Source organism: Lygodium microphyllum, chromosome 1, assembly GCF_053477565.2.
Source record: "Lygodium microphyllum isolate KBCC chromosome 1, Lygodium_microphyllum_v1.1.10, whole genome shotgun sequence".
NCBI classification, from domain to species: Eukaryota; Viridiplantae; Streptophyta; class Polypodiopsida; order Schizaeales; family Lygodiaceae; genus Lygodium; species Lygodium microphyllum.
In genome coordinates, this window is record NC_141135.1 from 46984235 (window position 1) to 46989551 (window position 5317).

A 5317-nucleotide genomic window follows, 5' to 3' on the forward strand; every position below is an offset into this window, starting at 1 on the left:
TTAATAGGAATTAAACATAAAGAAAAAAAACCAAAATAGAGGCAAAATAGACCCATCAAAACCAAACAAACCTCAAATAAATCAAAAATCACTTAAAAGCTAACAAAAAATAACTTAAATTATAGTCATTTCAGCCTCAACATATCCCCACACTTAATCGAGGTAGAAGCTGCGTCATTGCTATCGCCCGCCGCCGCCAGCTGCCCCGGACACGGCGGGTAGTGGTTCAGCTGCAGCAATAACTAATCATTCTAATCTTCAGCTTCAATCCATCAGCTCTAACTTCATCCATGTCACAAAATAACATGAATTTGAATAAATATATGAAAGGAAAATTATAAACCAATATTAACCAATCCTTAACAAAAGATAAGCAAATAAACTATTAAAGGATATAATAGCTTTTCTTTCTCATCTACACCAAATCCATAGCTTTATCTTCAACCATCATCTAGCTTTGATCTGCTTCAACTCCAACTTCATCTCCTCGTGATAAGGATGACTCACATATACATTATATATCTCACACAAACAAAGCATCCATAAAACATTAAACTCACATTCACAAGATAATGTAGTTTGAATTGCATAACTCCCCAAAACCTTGTATAAACCTTTTATTTATGCAATTATGCAATTCAAACAAAGATAATTTCATTGTATTTATATGAAGATAGGAATGTGAACATACAAACAAAGTCTCCCATGATCCTAAAATAATAGACCAATTAAAAACTAGTCGTGCCAAGGAAACCTATAAAGTCTATTATCGATGACGGAGTATATCATTGTTAAATCCACTCGTATCCATGACTGATGGTGGAGGTAGGTTTATATAATAAAAAAACTGAGGTAAGGGAATCATAGTCGAAAAATGGAGAGGAGGATAAGATAAATCATAAAAAAGAGGAAATGTTAAGTGATAGGAATGCTGAACAAGGAGGGAAATAAAAGAAGAAAATCTAAAGAGATTCTAGAGAAAAAGTGGATGGAACATGCTAAACAATAGGAGGATTAGAAGGAATAGGCATCACCATAGGTTTGGTGATAAATGGACAAGGGGTAAATACAGGGATGTGAGGAGATAATGCAAGGGTAAAGATAATCATAGGGATGGAATCAGTATTAGTGTTATGAAGGGAGATATAAACAAGAAGGCATTGAGACATCTTCTGATAAGAAAGGAGATCGACAAGATCAATTAGAAAAGTAGAAGATTAATAATTAAAGGCTTGAAAGAAAACATCTATGAATAAAGGATTTTATGCAAGGTAAGGGAGGAATTGTAAGTGCAAGAGTTGGATATCAAATTTAAAAAATGTACTCTATCGTCAACAATGAACCAACACATTCTCCTCTAAAGGTGGATGCCAAGCATAACCTTTATACCATGAAGTCTTTTGAATATATATTTGCAATCCATCTAAAAGGCTAAGCTCCACCAAATGAATCTAAATGGTTGAGCCTTGTAGAATAACATCCCCCACATATCCTCCTCATCAAGAATCTACAAGTCTCCTGTGCTGATATACATGAATGAAAACAACTATGTCTCATGGCAAACTAAATAATCAATAGCACGATCAAACACTAATTTTAGTAAATAAATAGACTAAAGGTTATGCCACCCGCTCTTCTGGTGCTTCCAAATCAATAGTGCTAAGAGTCATATATAGGGAAAGCTTTTGTTGTTGATATTTAATCCACAAGGTAGGGAAGGCGATACAAGATCAACAAAGCAAAGAAAGTCTTGATACAAATAATCAATATGTTGTTGAATACGGTCCAACTTAGCAAAAAGAACATCACTTAATTTGGCTTGCTGCTTTAGGCTTTCAAGCTCCACTATAGAATATTGAACATAAGAGACTACAAGAGCAGGGAAATGAGCAAAAAGTTTAGTGACTTTATATTTCAACTCCTCAATTATCATGTGTTATGCTACAATAGTGTCTTTGGAATGCTGCAACTCACACTTACAATTTCCAAGCTTAGAAACTAAAATAACCATATTAAATAGGGTAGAATCATGCTCATGTGTCAAGGAGGCTTAAACATCTTTAGCAGTAACTAATTTATTTGTCATCAAAGAAATGGTTTCTTTCTAATCATCCAATAGAATCATAGCTTTGGTCATCTCTTTGTGAATATCACCTAGATCAGCTCTTTTAGATGCTAAATTCTCCAAAGGCATACTCAACCGACTAATCAATGAATCTATCTTTTCTTGCAAGGAGTATAGACTCATATATACACATTTTAGAGAGAAGAAGTCATGGTTGTTTCAAGTGTTGCTTAGATATTGAAGACCATCTATGAGAACATGGGCCTATACAATACTATTTTTAACAATGGTGGGGATTTCAAGGTTAAGATGAGCCGATACATGAGAAGGAATAGGAACACAAAGAAAATATAAAGAAGTTTGTAGGTGAGAATGTTTTCTATGGATCACCCTAGTAGGAGGTTCATCTTCCTCATTACAATTTTCTTGCATTAGATGAGGGGAAGGAATTGAAGGTGAAGGTTGCGTAGGAGTATCATCAAAGTCAAGAACATGAGTGCTACCATGGGGAGGCTTAAGGGCAATCACCTTCTAAAGAAAATCCCCATTAGAAACATTACTAAGGTAAGATTTCTGAACTCGTTGGAAATATTGATCCATCTTTGTCAGAAGGAACTGTGCTCAATTAAACTTCACAGCCTCAAGGATCTTGATCGAACAAATAAAAAACTTTTTAGATAGGCACTCTGGTGCAAGCTTGCCAAATTGATCTTGTAAGAATTAGGATAACTACTTCTAGATAGGAGAAGAGATACTAGCTACCACTCATACAACTAGATTGGTAATGACTTTGTTGGGCACGAATGGGGTAAAAGTCTCCTTTTGAAGAAGAGCAACAATCTCATCTTTTGATAACAAATGGTTGCCACTAGGAATAGAAGAAGCAAAAAGAGGGAAAAATAGGGCCTTGTTAATGTTGACACAAGATAAACAAAAGCTATGACTATATACCAAGCTTGAATTCTTTTTATAGGATTCCAAAAAGGAATAACAAAGTTTAGAATCCATGCGTGGGAATGTGAGGGCAACAAAAGAATGGAGACTAGCTCAACAAATACAATCTACATCCAATAATAAGGAGTCGTTGTAAACTAGTAGTGAGACATGCTAAACCACTATCAATGGGGGCATCATTTAGACTACACAGGATGTACCACACACACAAAAACCAAGAAAGAAAAAAAGAAATTCTTGCAAATCCAACATATAAACCACCACTAAGAGGAAATTAGGGAAGAGCATAGACCAATAGGACTATACTAGACCAATGCCCAAACAAATCATAACTAACGTAAAAAATTCAACATGACTTATGCACACATGCAACCAAAATATTTGTGATATGCAACACACAAATACCTTGAAACCTCATAGTTAGGCACACGTGAATCTTAACACTGACTAAAGACGAAATACAAATGATAGTAGACTCATAATCAGGGCAAGTAGAAAAGACAAGGACTAATAAAACCAACCTTGACCAATGACCCTATTTTCCTAAACACATTTTGTCTATCTAGAGAGTAGTGAAGTGAGTGGATAATTGTTATTTAGATTCCTTTTATGAGTTACAAATTTTATCGCAATTAATTTTAGTTAAGCGTGTTAATGCAAGGTGAATCAAGTTTCATAACCAAGAGACTGAGACTCAACGGGGTCTCAAAAAATGCAATTCATTTTTACAATTAGATTATGTTTGGCGCAAAGCATATGCATGCTTAACAACAAGGGTTGATTTTAATTTACATATTAATTGTGTATAGTGCATATGTGCATATGTAATAGCAATAGGATTTCATTTTAATTTGAAATTAAGTGATGTTATAGTGTAATGTACTTGTGTAATAGTGTCAAGGGTTTCTTTTATAATTAGTAGTCAGGTTAAAATTAAGTGAGGTTATAGTGCAATGTGCTTGTGCAACAATGGGGGTTTCTTTAATATTTAGTAGTATGGTTGATTTTATTACAATTTATGGGATGCATTCTATTCATTTTGTGATGCAATGTTAGGTTGATTTTATTTATGATTTAATTGAGCTTGAGGGTGGATGTGGAGAAGGGAAAAAAATAATAATTCGGTGGTGTATTGCACACATGCAAGGTTTGACAAGAAAATGATGATAAGGACACGACTCCTCACCTCTCATGATGGCCAAAAATCCACAAAAGAAATTGGATTTTTAAATGATTTTTTAAAAATAGCTTGCAAGGGATGCATAGGAATAGGATGACCATCCCATATGTGAACAATGGGTAGTGGCGAGGCCGATTTGAGGTGTAGGCTACTATGTGGGTGCAGGGGAGATACAAATATGTAGGTAGGGTTTCTTGTGGGGGTGAGGGGAATGTCACAAGAAGGGGGGCTAATAGGTGGGGTTAGGAAGGGGAGCTAAGGGGTTTTCTTAAAAAATAAAAAAATATAAATGGTGGGGAGAGGGAAGCAAGTAGGGATAGGAGGGAAATGGAATAAAGGAAAAACAAATAAAAACAAATAAAAATCCATCAACATTTTTATTATAAATCTAGAAAAATCCAAACTCAATTCAATAAAATCAATAAAAACTAAATAAAAACTCACATATACAAATTTGTACATGTATATCTATGCCACTTTTTATTTTGGCTATTGTGTTTTTTTAAAAAAGTTTTTATTTTATAGAAGGTAGACTAGCTTCTAAGTCACCTATCCGTTTATTTCTTTCATGGATTTCCAACCATTGTGGGAGTTGAGGAGTCATGTCTTTATCACTGTTTTATTTTCAGACCTTATGGTTGTTCCACATACTACTAGGTTACTTCTTTTTTCCTCTCCACATGCACCCTCGGACACAAATAAATTGTAAATAAAATCAACATGATGTTGTCTTTGGCTCCTCAAAATGCTAAAATGGTATCAAGGCTATTCCAAAATTTGTTTGAGAGTTAATTACTTATTGAATCAAGAACTTATATTTTGAGGATGCGTCCAAGAATGTTACATAATAAGGACCACCTAAATTATATTCAGCTTGCAGCACTGGTGCTTATTGGCAAGGCACATCATCATCATCCTTTCTCAAGAAGGGTAATTTAGGGAGACAAGAGCTAGTGCTAAAGGAAGGCTTATTTTTGTTAATCTAATTCTTATAAATGTTTTGCTTATGATGAGAATTGTTTACTAGTCGAAAGGGTACCATAGTCATTATGTCCACAACATCATAGAATCTTTAGCTTATGTGCCTTTAGGACATCCTCCTCATTAGTATCCTCTTC